This window comes from Symphalangus syndactylus, chromosome 21 (assembly GCF_028878055.3).
Source record: "Symphalangus syndactylus isolate Jambi chromosome 21, NHGRI_mSymSyn1-v2.1_pri, whole genome shotgun sequence".
NCBI lineage: Eukaryota > Metazoa > Chordata > Mammalia > Primates > Hylobatidae > Symphalangus > Symphalangus syndactylus.
This window is the reverse complement of record NC_072443.2, coordinates 74,295,939-74,313,532: the sequence shown is the minus strand read 5'-3', so window position 1 is coordinate 74,313,532 and position 17,594 is coordinate 74,295,939. Positions and strand designations below refer to the sequence as shown.

At 36.5% G+C, this 17,594-nt stretch overlaps 1 protein-coding gene across 1 annotated transcript in view; it reads right to left on the bottom strand.

Annotated features, from left to right (window-relative positions):
* FRMD4B (FERM domain containing 4B) overlaps positions 1 to 17,594 on the bottom strand; it is a 379,712-nt gene that overhangs the window by 261,939 nt on the left and 100,179 nt on the right. The window contains exon 2 of the mRNA XM_055259748.2: positions 9,510 to 9,637. The gene's annotated coding sequence lies outside the window, so the exon portion shown is untranslated. The remainder of the gene's footprint in view (positions 1 to 9,509; positions 9,638 to 17,594) is intronic.

Genomic DNA, 17,594 nt, shown 5'->3' with positions numbered 1-17,594 from the left:
GCTCATTCTTAAAGCCAAATGATGCCACTGCTGTCTGCCGAGGAGGACTGTTCGACGGTACCACCTGCCTCCTCTATGGAAATCTGCATGGACTACAAGGACGTTTGCTCTTCCAGGTCTCTGCAACTGCCACAGGGCTGACAGGGACCTCAGACAGAGGAACCAGCCATCTGTGAGCTCAAGAATGACTCTAAAACGGAGAATGGGTTATCAGCCACTAAAGATTAGGCAGAAGCTAAACATTTATATTCTCCAATTAGTTGGGATTACTTTCAAATCAGGATTGTATATTTATATTTATATTTATATTTTTTTAGAGACAAGGTCTCACTCTGTCACCCAGGCTGGGGTGCAGTGGTTTGATCATAGCTCACTGCAGCATCGAACTCCTGGACTCAAGCGATCTTCCCGCTTTGGCCTCCCAAAGCAATAGGATTACAGGTGAAAGCCACAGCACCAGCCAGGATTGTATTATTAAGGCACATGTGCCTTAGTCTGTCACTTCTGAGTGGTTTCTCTCTTAACTTACTAATATAAGAAGCAAATCCACAGACAAAGAAGGATGGGAATAAGCAATTTTCATAAGAAATACAAACAGCCAATAAATATACAAATATCCTTCACTGATAGTCAGAAATAAATATTAAACAAATGAGATATTTTTTTCTCCTATTAGATTGGCAGAAACAGAATTACTTTTATAAGACAAAAGAATTGATGTAAGATATATGTTGACTACCTTAAATCTCAATATGGGATTTAAATAAAAAAGCAACTGCTTTAAAAATTCAAAGATGAATTTAAAATTTTCTTAGGAAGGTAATTTCTGAAGCTGATTTCAAGAGGCAAAGCTAAAATAATGAATGTAAGATTCTAAATAACAAGTTATATAGATGTAATATAGAAAAATCACAGGTGCTGTTGACCTTATCTTTAGCTTTTGGTAATTAGGACCTGAACTGTAACAGCCTTTTATTTCTACCTGCCCCCAACCCTCTGCTTTTAGGCACTTCACCTCTCCTTACCTCTCTGCAGCCAGACAGTGACTTAGGCAAATAGGAAGGTAGGTGATGTGCTATTATTGCTTTAAAAGGCTTTCATCTCTTCCATGGTTTTTCACGGTGTTATTATCTCTTATCAGTAGTTAATTTATATAGTATTTCTATGATACCTTCTTAACAACATCCAGTGTATTAGCGTCACCTCCTCCTTACATGGTAAATTCATTTCAACACTGCATTGGCCAGAAAGGACATGCAGTAAATGTTAATCAATTCTACTGCCATAAGAAACATGCATGGAGTTAAAGTTCACAAGAAACAGAAGCTAGAGAACTAACAGCAAAGTTGAACTTGCTGCTCATTAGTTCACAATCACACTCCCCCAAGGTGAAGAGACACTCTCACCTGAAACCAGTGCTAGAAGTACTTATCCTGTTCACACAGCACACCCTATTGCCCATGGGGGAAACTTCACTTCCAATGCACAATGGAAAAATTAAATATTGACCCTGCTGGCCAGCCTCCACCTAAATCTCATCTCTAATCGATCTGCAATTCAATAACATGCATGTCTTCTTTTGCCCCTACCTTTCGTGATGGCTTCAGCTGAAACACAAAAGTGCTTTAAAAGATTAATAGTTCCATCTTGGTGCCAGGTGAAGTAAATTCCCAATTCATTCAATCCTCACTGTGATGTTTTGTACTTGGTACAAAGTAGATGCACAATAGTGTTTTATAAAAGCACTGCAATAAGACAGGTATTATTTTTATCTTTTTTTTTTCAGAAGACTTAAAAGGATTAATTAGTAACTCTCCAAAGACCCCAAAGCACAAGCAAGTGGGGGAGCCAAGAGTTGAACCTCATCTAACTCCAGAGGGTATGCTTAATGACTACATATATTACCCTTTTATTCTTTAATGCTAAAATAAGCTTTCAGCGTTAAAAAGAAATGACCTGTCAGATGATAATTAGTTTCAAAGTCTACCATAACAGGTTAGGCCTTTTAATAGCTTTCATACCACAGATTTTGCTAAAGATCGATCAAGAACACAGGTCATTTCCTAAATACCTCACACAAAGGCAACTCTAAGCAAGTGCTAATTAAAATAGGGCATATGCCATGTTATCAACAGGAATCTGAAGTTAAACAACAGAATGGGCTAAGTGTGGAGCTTCTGGCATATGCTGGGACATAACAACCCTTCTCTTTAAATCAGGTGTTGCACCCATAAAGTTTGCTAAGGATAAAGTATGAATAAGGAAATGCTGGGGCTGTAATGAACAGGTTTTCATTATTGTGGATTTGAGACAAACTTTTAAAAGCGTGTGTGTGTGTGTGCCTGTGTGTGTGTGTGTGCCTGTGTGTGTGTGTTGGGTAGAGGACTACGGAGATTAACATTCAAAAGACAGTCAACACAGAATAGTCCAGAAGTGGAAGGAATTTACGACTTAGGCTTAGAGTTTTCTCACATTAACACCAATCTATTGGTAATGCCTGCCTGGAGCCCTGTTTCAGGAAGTATTGTGAGACCTGTTCTGAGTTCTATAAAGAAAGGGTACTGTGTTGACTAATAATGTCTCTCCTGGCAGGGGAAAGGAGGCGAGCATATTAACTGCATAGTTGCTTTTCTTAGGACTAGAACATTCACAGGAGTGCCATATTTGTTCATTATCACAGAGCTATCTCAGAGCTGCCAACCAGGACTGAGATGAAAGATCACACTGCAGACCCAGGATATTTAAATCAGAAAATAATTTGAACCATGAAAACACAAGGGTCTATGGGATTTATCCTCAGATGTAATAAGATAAGCCCACAGATGCGCTTAGGGGCTGAGATGACAGAAAGGCCACTTGGCTGAGAAACAGGAGGGAAAAAGAGCCAAGCAATATGGCTGAGAATTTGTTCTCCACACTGGTACAAGAGAGCTTCGCAGATTTGCTATTTCTTTGGCTCAGCGTCATAAGTTTTGGAAACGTGACTATTTATAGGGATTCTTACTTTTCTTATTTCTTTCACTCATCCCTAAAAAGTTTTAAGCAAAATCTACTTGAAAAATGTCAGCGTGTCTCAGGTGTGCTGAGAGAAAATTAAGTTTTGTCAATGTTTAGTCAGAATATAAAAGGAGGGGAAAACTGACCTCTGGTGGTAGATTTGGAAAATCCCTAATACAAAGATTTCCAAAAAGTGATCCAGGAAGCATTAACCCCTCAACATTTTCTGTGGGAGAAGGGCTCTGTGGTAAAAATAACTCTGGGAAACAATTACATATTATATAACATATAAAATATATATAATATATAATATATTATATAACATATAAATATAATATATATAATATATAATATATATTATATAACATATAACATATAATATATGTTATATAACATATAATATATAATATACGTTATATACATATAATATATAATATATGTTATATAACATATAATATATATTATATAACATACAACATATAATATATATTATATGTTATATAACATATAATATATATTATATGTTGTATGTTATATAATATATATTATGTTATATAACATATAATATATAACATATAATATATGTTATATAACATATTACATATAATATATATAATATATAATATATGTTATATAACATATAATATATATAATATATATTATATGTTATATAACATATAATACATATTATATAACATATATAATTATATAATATAATAAATATATATTATATAATTATATATGTTATATATAATATAATATATAATTTATATTTTATAATATATAATATAAAATATAATCTATATTATATAATATATAATATAAATTATATTATACAATATATTATATATTATATATATTATAATATATTATATATAATATATTATATATAATATATAATATATTATATATAATATAATAAATATAATATATATTTACATGTTATATATATTTATATATATTTATATGTTATATAATATAATTATATATAATTATATATAATATATTGTAAAATATATAATTATATATAATATATTATATAATATAGTTTATATTATATAATATATTAATATATAATTTATATTATGTAATATATTATATATTTATACATAATACATTATATATAAAATATATAATTATATAATATATAATATATATTACATATAAATATAATAAATATAATATATATTTATATGTTATATAATATATTTATAATATATTGTTATATATTATTTAATGTACCTGTTTTTTGGCAACTCATGGTGTTTAAGTCCTTAAGAATTCCTGCAGAAGAGAAACTATTTAATGCCTTTTAATTCAGTATTTCCTAAATTTGTTTGAATATAAACATGAAATATATTTTTAAAATTAACCTAATATTTTGGGAGACATGAACATTAGGGAGAAGAATACAAGATCATGTTTCCCCATCCAATATGGAGAATTTCTTTCAGAGCTCTTCTCTGACAAAACCTTAGAACACTTGTGTTCTTATATGTAGCCTTCCCTTGTTCTCCATGACTGTGTTTTGTAAGAAGCTAGGTAAATGGTTTTTTTTGTTTTTTGTTTTTTTTTTTGAGACGGAGTCTTACTCTGTCATCCAGGCTGGAGTGCAGTGGCTCCATCTCGGCTCACTGCAACATCCACCCCCCAGGCTCAGGCAATTCTCCTGCGTCAGCCTCCCAAGTAGCTGGGATTACAGGCATGCGCCATCAAGCTCAGCTAATTTTTGTATTTTTAGTAGAGACTGGGTTTCACCATGTTGGCCAGGTTGGTCTTAAACTCCTGACCTCGAGTGATCCGCCCACCTCAGCCTCCCAAAATGCTGGGATTACAGGCGTGAGCCACCACGCCCAGCCAAGAAGCTAGGTAAATGTTAAAGAATAATTTCCCAGTTAGAGACAAATCATTTACATATTTCAAGTTAACAAGCATTTACTGAATAAAAGCTAGTAGCTGTATCAGTACACTCAAGCTTTTCAGTTGTAACTATGCATTAGAAATCTTAAAAAGGCCAACATACTTTATAGATGGCTCTTTAACACAGAAGCTCTTCAGAGCTGGGAATTGGTAAAATAGTGGCTCAGACTATTTTGTGCTCTGGAGCTATATAATTTTGGGGTTTGATGACAACCAGTTCTGCATTTCACTAGCTGTGTGACCTGGGGCATGTTACATAACCTCTGTGTTCTCAGTGATCTCATCTGTGAAATGGAAATCACAATATCTCCTAGTTCTGTTGGGGATTAAATAAGTTAACACTTGTAAAGTTCTTAAAAGAACAAGTGTTAACTCATTTAAGCCCCAGCAGAACTAGGAGGTACCATGATTTGGCAGTTGGCTAGTAATTTGTTGCTTCTTAATTTGCACCACTAAAGTTAGGTGCATGAGGCATCATTTAAAAGGAAAATCTATTTTTTTCTTTTAAAAATATTGTACTTTTGTTTTAGATCCTGAGACACTAAGAAATGTTAACTGATTGTCACTAAAATGTATTATGGTGGTATTTTAAACTATTAACACTTTTTCTTTGGAAAAACAAGGAAAGCTTTCTTCTTCTTAACATTAAAAAAAACTGTGGTAAAGTAGATAAAACAAAAATTCATCACTTAAACCATGTTTAAGCGTACAGTTCAGTGGTATTAAGTACATTCACATTGTTGTGCAACCATCACTCTCATCCTTCTCTAGAACATTCTCATCATCTCACACTGAAACTCTGTGCCCACTAAACTGTAACTCCCCATTCCCTCTTCCCTACAGCTCTTGGCAACCATCACTCTGCTTTCTATCTCTATGAATGTGACTACACTAGGTACCTCATGCAAGTAAGATCATACAGTATTCATCCTTTTGCGACTGGCTTATTTCATGTAGCATAATGCCCTCAAGGGTCATCCATGTTGTAGCATGTGTCAGGATTTCATAATACACACCATTTTGGCAGCTTTTTTTCCTCTGTTACTTAATACCTTTGAGAGATCTCTCCTGACTTTTTAAAGGTCAGAGTATTCTATTAGATGGAGGTACCATCATTTATCCACTCCTCTCCTATCAACAACCATACAAATTGCACCCATAATTTTGCTATTATAACAATGCTAAAGTGAACACACTTGTGCATATATCATTTTGTATCTGTGCCAGTTTATCTGGAAGATAAATCCCTAAAAGTTATATTACCTGGTCAATAAGAATGTGCATTTAGAATTTTGATAAGTACTGCCAAGTTAACTTCTAAAAATATTGCCCCTACTGGCATTCTCATCAACAGTATATGACAGCATTTTTGTCCATATCCTTCCAATGGGGAGTATTTAAAATATTTTTTTGTCCTTGCCAGTCTCATGGGTGATGAGCATGGTTATTTAAAATAGATACCCCGACACAAAGAAAAGATAAATATTCAAGGTGATAGATATCCCAATTACCCTGATTTGATCATTACTCATTGTATACATGTATCAAAATATCACATGTATCCCTAAAACATGCACAACTATGACATATCAGTACAAAATCCACACACATGAAATAAAGCAGGTATAAGGGAGGACTTGCTGGTATGCAATGTGGGCAGAAGGGTGCTCAGGGGTGAAATTTGAGGGCATCAGAGTCCTCCTCTGACTCTATTTGGAGACCTCTTCTTTTTTTTTTTTTTTTTTTGAGACGGAGTCTCACTCTGCTGCCCAGGTGGTGTGCAGGGGCACGATCTCTGCTCACTGCAACTTCTGCCTCCCGGATTCAAGTGATTATCCTGCCTCAACCTCCCAAGTAGCTGGGATTACAGGCATGCACCACCATGTCTGGCTAATTTTTGTATTTTTTGTGGAGACAGCGTTTCATCATGTTGACCATGCTGGTCTCAAACTCCTGACCTCAAGTGATCCACCCACCTCAGCCTCCCAAAGTGCTGGGATTACAGGTGTGAGTCACCACGTGCGGGCCTGGATGACTCTTCTTATTGATCCAAAGCAGAGAACAGTATTGCAGTAAAAACAGGACTAGAAAGAGTTCTGCTTGGTACTATAATCAGGACTGATATTGAGTAGGAATGCACACATACAGCTATGCTTGGTTAAGATATTGACAATTCCACCATAGTGGTTGGCAACTGACCAGTCCCTGAGCCCCACTCTTGAATCCCAGCCACCTCCCCACAATCCAGCACCTCAAGGGTAAAACCTACTGCCAAAAGAGGCCCTTTTAGACCCTGCCCAGTACTATGGCCAAGGCCTGTTTAGGCTGATTCTTGTTTGTGCTGAGAGGCTGTTAATAGTTTCAGTATTGCTCCTGCCTACCTGGGTCTAACTTTTTGTAAGACTCCCTTCTATTTCTGAGCCTCTAGCACTGTTGTAAAGATGTCGTCTCTCTATTTCAATTACAAGATCCTGTCTTTCTCATTCATTCTTTCACTCTCAAAATGTTTATTGAGTACCTCATATATGGCAGTTGCTGGACCAGGATCCCAGAATATTACTGTGAAGAGGGCAAATGCTGTCCCAGACCTCAGGGAACTTACACACCAGGAGGGAAGGCAGGTGAAAAGTAACTGAAGAGACAAATTAATTCCCGGTAGTAATGAATGCTATAAAGAAAATAGGGAAGGCTCTAAAGGTGAGTTAATGAATGACTAACTTCTGCCATCATTGCATCTCTGTGCATCCTCTCTTATACCTACTTTAAATAATCAAGTTCGGCACCTATCAGACTGGCAAGTATGAAACAATTTTGGAATACTCCTTGTTGCAGGGATATGGAAAAAATAGGCTCTCATATTCATTGTTGATGAGAATGACAGTAGGGACAATATTTTTGGAAGCTCATTTCTCAGAGGGGGCTCCTTTAGTAGAGAAGCCAGAGAAGTCCCAGTCTGAGACTTAAAGGGAAAAGATATAGGAACAAGACAGGGAAAGAAGCCAGGCTGCATTGTGCAGTGGGTGAAAAAAATCCAAGTGGAAAATCACTGCTTGTGTTTTAGAGGGAATCAAAGAAGGGAAGAATGAGCACAGGGAGCTAAGGAGGTGAGGCTAGAGACCACGTCTGGGACCAGGTCAAGTCCAGCCTTATAGATTACAGCAAAGAGTTTAAGATGGTCTTATTGGTAACTTAAGAAAAGTCCTGCATCATTTAAGTCTCTATTCTCCAATGCTTCTCAAGGTGCTTGAATCAAGGAGACAAGCAATGAGAGTTTGTTTGGGAAGTACACTGAGCCCCTGTAGCTTTTTTCTATCTCCCCCTGGCACCCATCAGTTCCTGTGACAGCTGCTTGAACAGTACAAATATGCCCAGAGTTAAAGAACTGATATCTTCCACTTCCCCAACATCTGTTATGCTCTTCCACATCTTTGTCGCCTTTAAAACAGACAACTGAAATTTCTATCCCTGAAGTACACTTTACTCAATGAAAAAATCAACGAATAATTACTGAGCACTTTTTATGGGCTCAGCATTCTTTCAAGTGCTTTGCCTATATGGACTCATTTCATCTACTGAGCTACTCTATAAGGTAGGTTTTAATATCACCCACATTTTACAGATGAGGAAACTGAGGCAAAGGGTGATTAATAATTTTGACCACAATCACGCAAGTGGTAAGTGGTAGGGCAAGATCTCCAGAGTCGACGTCCTTGACTGCTACATCTCTCCAGCAGGCGCCAGCATGTGGAATTGCAATCTTACCACTGATTTCAACAAAGGAAGCATTTGGAGACATAAAATGCTGTTCCTAACTGTTGCACATTTTACTCACGTGCAGTTCATAGTTTTGCATATTTTACATCAATGTCCTTCAAACCGTTTTTGCCTGTTAGATATGAACTTCTGAGAGCATCTCATCAAGAAACATTTTGAGATCTCATCTGGTTGTGTTGCCTACATGCCTGGCAGTTTGGTTTCTATAGCATTGCTATCATTATGACAATGCTTGTGCAACTGTTCAAATATTCCATCCCCTTCTTATTATATTATAAAAATCAGTGGAAAATAAAACCCCAATATTGATACTAAGGATACAAAGCACTCCCTTACTCCAATTAAGCTAAAGATGAAAATCATTGGACGTATAAAAAGAATCAACTGTTTGCTCAGTTGTCCACTGGACTTAAGCTGGTGAAGCTGTTCAACTGCAAATAAAAGAAAATACTTTTATAAATGTGTGTATAAATATTGGAAATATAGGAGATATGTCTAAGGTACAGTACAATTAGTACATTTTATTTTTTTTGTTTATTTTGCTCTGTGGGAAAAGACCTATAAAATGTAAGCATATCATTCAACCTTGGGGTGTTTGACTTTCATTTGAAAGTAGGGGAGTAACTGAATTTATTAATTTTCTTCATCATTTGCTAGTAATGTAAATATTTCACTAATATGCCATATCACATATCATATCACATCCTGTCCAAGCCCCGCTTGACAAGTCAGTGTGTACTCACATGCAAACACACATGAACTCACTTTTCTATTCTAACATATCAAAGAGTTCAGCATTTACGGAAACGTCCACTTACCTTTAACTAGTAAGTATTCTCTTTCCTTTCTTTTGTTTTTACTGTAATAATCTGCAGATTTTGTTTGCTATGCATAGATGTCATCTTTTTCTTTCATACATTCTTTCTCGTGGATTTCTCATCAAAGCCTGTAATACAGAAGGAGAAGCTCCTTAATTTCTGTAGGCACAGGGGGAGAAACTATAAATCTCAAGTCAGTGACACTTCTAATTTATTTCTAATTTTCCCCTGGCTGACTACAGTTTAATCACAGTTTTAGAAATTCACCTAATTACATGAGATTTAGAATAGAGTTCTCTCGAAATACAGATGAAATTGAGGCTAGTCTCCTTAACAACTAAAGATTTCATACCAATTTGGCTTCTTACAGGATGCATGTCACTGAATACACCGTTTTAGACTTCTACTGTCTCTGTAGGAGGAGATTCTGAAGTGCTCAAAGTTATCTACACTCAGTTGCAAAATCAGGGCTGTCAAAGTGGGAGAGAGAACTCTGTAATACATCCCCCTGGAAGCCATGTTTCAGAGTTACTGAAACCAGAATGGCATTCTTGAATCTTTTTTTTAACAGATGTCAGTGTGGCGAGAATGAAACATGTCATGAATACTGATGAAATCTAGTGTGCATATCGCGTCATAAGATATCCTCATTTATATGTACTTCTCATTCTCCCTACTACAGAAAAGAAAACAGCTTTTCCCCCAGAAGCTCCACTTCAGTTAATAAGCATGCTTCTCCCTTGTCACTTGTGAGGTCACACTGTTTCACACACACCCGTGTGTAAAAACAGGACAAGGAGGAAGGCAGAAGTGGCAGACGTGGTATCCCTTGTTCTGCCATGTGGTAAGTGAAACTCTCTGTGGCACCATCCGCTTGGCACCTCCCCACACCACCTGCCCCTCCACCCCCCCGGATGTGCAAGGCATCTAGGTGCAAGATGGCACAAGAAGCAGAAGTCAAGGGGATTTCTTCACAAACACCTTTGCCCTCTCTCTCCTTACTGATGCCATAGAACAAAGCCATTTTCCTAGCAGGAACTCAATATTCAAGGAGCTTAACTCAAATGAGAGCACAGAAAGGAGAACAGGTTGAGAGTTTCTTGCAGGCAATATTTTTTAGCACCCTTTTAGGAGGAAAATATCTTGGGCATGGAGTTATGGTTCGGGTAGTACTAAGATCGGTATGAAGAATTCTCACACCCAGTTATCCTCTTGGTCCTCATGATCTCTCGGTGAAACATTAGGCAAAAAGAGGATACACTAGAGATGTGTTTTAGTCTAAGCCCCCACTTTACAAGATAAATGGGGTCCAGAAAGAGAGAGAGAGAAAACAACTTATAAAATGTTACCCAGGGCAGAGCTGGCACTGGAAAGACTCAGTACATTTTCTGCCTTATCACGTCACCTCTCCACATCTTTCTTGTGTCTGCCCGGCAACAAAAGCTCCTTGAGGGATTAAGCCCTGTAAACAATGATATATCAAGCAGTGTCTAATGTCACGTGCAAAGAACTAGTTAAATCCCTTACTTCTTTAGGGGGTGTTAACAAAGACTACACAGCTGCTGTCAACTGGGGTCACAAAGGCAGAAAAAAGAGAAATAAACAGATATCTTCTGGTTGCCTTCAATAGCTACTATTTATTAAGTGTCCAACATAAGCCATACGCTATGCCAGGCATATCACTTGTATTCTGCTAATGCTTCTAGAAACTTCAAAGATAATATGGATGCTACTATACTAGGAAGATAAGGAAACGAAGTCAGGGAATAGATACCTTGTCTGAGGTTACACACAACTGGTTAGTTCTCAGATTCCATTCCTGCCGGCAACAAGCAGCACTATAAACCAAAGAAATATGCATCTATCTGAAAACCCTAGAACCCAGGAATAGAAACAAAGTGGACAGTATTTGGAAGGAAACTAAAGAGAGAAACAAAGGAAAACTGAGATAAGAGCATTGTGGGAATCTGTTCTACAGCTGTTAACATGCAGGAGGGATATGTCTTAAGATCTATGAACACACCAAACATGCAAATATAAGTAAAGCACTTGACTCCACCTATAAAATTTGGTACAAGATACTTGTGATATTGGGTATCTGGGAATGAGCAAAGAAATGTAAGATCTCAACGAGTTGGGGTAGATGAGTTACAATCACCCACTGTGTTAGTTTCCTAGGGCTGCCGTAACAAAATACCAAAGACTGCATGGCTTACACAACAAAATGTATGTTCTCACATTTCTGAAGGCTGAAAGTCCAAGATCAAGGTGTCAACAGAGCTGGTGTCCTCTGGGGCCTCTCTGCTTGGCTTGCAGATGGCCACTTCTTTACATGGTCTTTCCTCTGTACCCAAACACCCCTGGTACCTGTTTTTGTGCCCATATTTCTTCTTATAAAGACACCAGTCACACTGTATTAGGGCCCATCCTCAAGGCCTAATTTTAACTTAATCACCACTTTAGAGACCCTATCTACATGCACAGTCACATTCTGAGGTACTATGAATTAGGACTTCACTATATCAATCTAAGAGCTGGCATAATTGAGCCCATAACACTCACCAAGTGACTAGTTCTGGTACCACAGAGATGAAAATCCAGACATCTGAAAAGTAACAACCTGTCATCAACTTTCAGTGTCATTCATGAAGAGCTGAAGCCCTCTAATATTTGAATTCAAGTTCAGGAATCTAAGGGTTTACTACAGGTTTTAGGTTAAAAAAAAAAAAAAAAGGAGAGGAAGGCCATTTAATAAACCTTGGTCATGACGGTCTAAACCAAGTGTCACAAGACTATGCTTGCCAGTTAAATATAGCATGCTGCATATTTTTCTAAATAAAGTTTTATTGGCACACAGCTATGTCTATTTATTTATGTATTGATTGTCTATGGCTGTTAGCAAGCTACAACTGCAGAGTCGAATAGTTGTAACAGAAACTCTCTGGTCCACAGGGCTGAAAATATTCACTATCTGGCCCTTTACAGAGAAAGTTTGCCAACTCCTGGTTTAAACTGTGTTAATCAGGTTTCTTTACAGTAGGGCTTTTCAAGGTCTTTCCGATCTTCAAGGGGAAGATATATAGTAAAATTGCATCTTACGTGGGAGGTAGTTTCTAAAGTCAGTTCAAAGTGAAAACTGTGTATAGTCAAAATAAACACTGGAAAATCCCTTAGGGAAAGTGCCAACATAGAGCCCACCAACTACATCATCATGAATATAGCCAGTTTTTCCTTCAAAGTTGCGACAGATAAAACTTTCTTCAAGCACCACATAAAAGGCTCTATTTATGGGCCATTTGTATAAAGAGGTGCATATCTTTAAATAACAGAATCACTCTCAGCAGAAGAGACTTGAAAAAACTGAGACCAATCAAAGGACAGGAGATTCAGTTACCACCTCCTACTCACTTGTTGAATTTGCAGAAGTTACATATGCACTGGAAATGACTCTACTGGAGTTTGCTTCCTTTCTCAGCTTACTTAACCAGAGAGTTTCCCTCGCTCACTATTCTTATCCCATAGAGACCTCTAATATATTCAATCTCTAAGAATAAATCTATAATAATAAAACCTCTAATAATGCAATCAATATTCTGTGGAACACACTTTGGGAAACGCTGAAATACTAAAAAACATAGGTGTTACAGATCAATCAATCAGACAGAATTATATACAATGCTTTCTTAACACTGATAATAGAAAAACTGTAGGATAAACCACAATGAGATACCATTTCACACCCACTACGACAGATATTTGGGGAACGAAAGGAAAATAAGAAGTGTTGGTGAGAATGTGGAAAAACTGGAACCCTAGTGCATTGATGATGGGATTGTAAAATGGTGCAGCCACTATGAAAAGCTGTTTAGTAGTCTCTCAAAAGGCTAAATATAGAATTACCATATGATCCAGCAATTCCGTCTCTGGGCAGATACCCAAAAGAATGAAAGGAGGGCCTTGAACAGGTATTTGTACACCGGTGTTCATAGAAACATTATCCACAATTACCAAAGGTGGAAACAATCCAAATGTCCATCAACAGATTAATGGATAAACAAAATATGGCGTATACATACCATGGACTATAATTCTTTGCAGCTCAAAAAGGAATGAGATTCTGATATATGTTACAACATAAATGAGTCCTGAAAACATTATACTAAATGAAACAGGCCAGATATGAAAGGACAAATATTGTATGATTCCACTTACATGGAGTGATTAATATCTAGAATAGTTGAATAGTAATGACTGTCTAGAACAGTTGAATACACAGAGACAGAAAGTACAGCAGAGTTTACAAGAGGCTGGGGGTACTGGGGAATGGGAAGTTATTGTTTAATGGGCACAGAGTTTCAGTTTAGGATGATGAAAAATGTTCTGGAGATGAATGGTGGTAGTGGTTGTTCAACATTGTGAATGCACTTAGACAGGGTCTTACTCTGTCACCCAGGCTAGAGTGCAGTGGCACAATCATGGCTCACTGCAGTCTCAAACCCCCAGACTCAAGCGACCCTCCCACCTCAGGCTCCTGAGTAGCTGGGACCACAGGCATGCAACACCATGCCCAGCTTTTTAAAAAAAATTTATAGAGATGATGTCTCACTATGTTGCCCAGGCTGGTCTGGAACTCCTAGGCTCAAGCAATCCTCCTGTATCTGCCTTCCAAAGTGCTGGGTTCACAGGCATGAGCCACTGCGCCTGGCCAATTGTAATTTTTAAATTGTTAAAATGGTAACTTTTATGTTATGTATGTGTGTATATATATATATAACATAAAATATATACACTAGTGTATATACTAGTATACTATTCATACTATGACATATAATATACACTGTTATATGTAGTATGTATTATATAATAAATATTAATTAAAATATTATATAATACATACTATTATACGTCGGTATATTATTTACAATATTTAATAGTATATTATATATACTATATATACTATATACTATATATACTATAGTATATTATATATACTATATATACTATATACTATATATACTATAGTATATTATATATACTATATATACTATATACTATATATACTATAGTATATTATATATACTATATATACTATAGTATATTATATATACTATATATACTATAGTATATTATATATACTATATATACTATAGTATATTATATATACTATATATACTATAGTATATTATATATACTATATATACTATATACTATATATACTATAGTATATATGTAGTATATATACTACATAAATATATATACTATTATTGTAAATAATATATATACTATTATTGTAAATAATAGTATATATAATACTGTTACATATACTACTATATTATATATAACTATATATACTACTATATTATAGTATACTACTATATGATATATAATTACATAATATATTATTATAAATTATATATAATATAATAGTATATATATATACTGTTGAGATAGGGTCTCGCCCTGTCACCCAGGCTGGAGTGTAGTGGTGCAATTGTGGCTCACTGCAGCCTCGAACCTCTTGGCTCATGTGATCCTCCCACCTCAGCCTCCTGAGTAGCTGGGACTACACAGGCAGCATTACTCTACCTGGGTAACTTTTAATTTTTTTTGGAGAGACAGGTTCTCGCTTTGTTGCTCAGGCTGTTCTTGAACTCTTGGTTTCAAATGGTCCTTGGGCCTTGGCATCCTAAAGTGCTGGGATTACACGCATGAGCCACTGCGTCCAGTCTTGTTATAAGTATTTTGCCACAATAAAAAAATGTTCAAGACAAAAAAGGATGTAGAAGCAAAATTGTAGGAATGGGGATGGGGCAGACTTAAATTATTTAGACATCACTTGAATGTGTCATTCTGCTAAAAATCTAGCTGTTGACAATTTCCTGGCTTGCTTAGGTGACAATTTCAATACTTGGAAGGCAGAGGATGCTACAAGGGGAAGTGTTCATCCAGGAAAACCTTTTGGGCAATAGATAAATGAAGCAAAAAAGTGGTCACACACTCTTGGAGTTCAAAGCAGTTGAGGGAGGGATGCTGGGGTCCTCGCTTGGCTCCTCTCTGGTTCCAGTACTGCCTCCCACCACCCAATCTCCATCCTCACCTTTCCACTCATCCCCATTCACTGTATATTCAGCAGCCAAAGTGGGGGTAAAATATGGAAATATACAGAAGAAAATGCAACAAACTCCTATGCATGCGCCCATCACTCAAAACTAACAAATGTTGTTTTTCATATTTTTTCACATCCTGTCTTTACTCTTTTAAGTGATAAAACCACACAGAATTTATCTTCTATGTTAATTTCTGCAGTCGAATTCTTTCTTCATCTTCAGAGGCAACCATTATTCTGAATTTGGTAGATATTTAGTTCGTGTGTGTGTGTGTGTGTGTGCGTGCACGTGTCCAAACATATTCTATGATTTTGTAATTTTAAAACTTTTTATAAAGGGTATTATGCTGTTTATTATATTTTACTCATCATGGTTTTTTGAGATCTAGATTATTAACTGTTGCACAGTGCTCTGTCATATGATTGAATTATAGTTTAATTCTCCATTTGTGGACTGATGGCTATTTGGGTAGTGTCCGACTTTTGTTATAACAAAGGATGCAACAGCACACATCCTCATGGTTCTCCTTCTGTACACAGGCCTCTCTGTTTAGTTGTGAGAGGTGTTTGGGTCACAACCTACCTGAGAGTACATGGCAGTACTGTGTGGGTATATGCAGGAATTTCTCCTGGTAAATCTTACCTGGGGTGGTCCAATCCTCCAAGGTATTATTTGGAAATGTGGGAGAATCTTTTGTGAGATGGGGATGGAATGAGGCGGGGGATGCTAAATTTTCTACAGTGCATGAGAGTCCTGAATAACAAAGACTTGTCCCCCACAAAATACCAAGAGTCCCTCCTTTGAGAAACGCTGCTGATTTCTGTCCTGAAGTAGAATCTTTGTGTGGTAGAATCTGTGTGTTTAGAAGTCTAGCTAGGGGATGACAACTTGCTCTCCAAAGTGCCACCCGCCACAGCTCAGAGTGCCTGTTTACCTCAATTCTTTGCCAAGTCTCATTGTCAGCCTTTTGAATTTCTGCTATTCTGATGGGCATAAAATGCAGTTTCATTATGATTTTTAAATTTGCATTTCCTGCTTTTATTAGCACTGTGGAAAACCTTTTCATATTTTTACTGCTCATTCATGTCTCCCCCTTGTGGAAGTGTCTGTTAATAAGCTATTTTTCTATTGGGTAGCTTAAATTTCCCTGTTTGATTTGTAGGAGTTCATTAGAGGTTCTGGAAACTTGCTTTTGGTAGTTATTTGGGGTTGCAAATGCCTTCTACCAGTTTGTTGCTTGTCTTTTTATTTTATGGTGCTATGTTATGCAGAAATTATACATTTTGATATACTGAAATTCATCCAAACTTGAGTGTGACTTTTGAGTCTCTAGATTATAAAATCTACTTTATTCTAAGATTCCTTTTTCTCCATCTAAAGGTTTTACATTTTTATTTCTTATATTTAAGTTTTTAATCTATCTCACAATTTATTCTTGTACAAAGTGTGACGTAAGAATCTGATTTTTTCTTCTTACAGGCTATCAGTTGTAACAATACCATTTACTTTTGATACTGTGTTTTCCTCTGTAACTTCTAAAGCATCCTATATCATATAGAAACAACCATATTTGTTTAGTTCATCATTGGGCTCTCTTTTCTGTCCTATTGATCTATTTTTCAATTACCCTTCACCAATAATACTGTCTATGGTTTTATAATAAATTTTGATAGAGGAACTCCTAATCTTTTATTCTTTCACAAAACTCCCTTATTAAATTGTTGAATGTGGCTGGGTATGGTGGCTCATGCCTGTAATCCCAGCACTTTGGGAAGCCGAGACCGGTGGATCACTTGAGGCCAGGAGGTTGAGATCAGCCTGGCCAATGTGGTGAAAACCCATCTCTACTAAAAAAAAATACAAAAACTAGCCAGGTGTGATGATGCACCTCTGTAATCCCAGCTACTTGAGGGGCTAAGGCACGAGAGTCGCTTGAACCTGGGAGGCAGAGGTTGCACTGAGGCAAGATCATGCCATT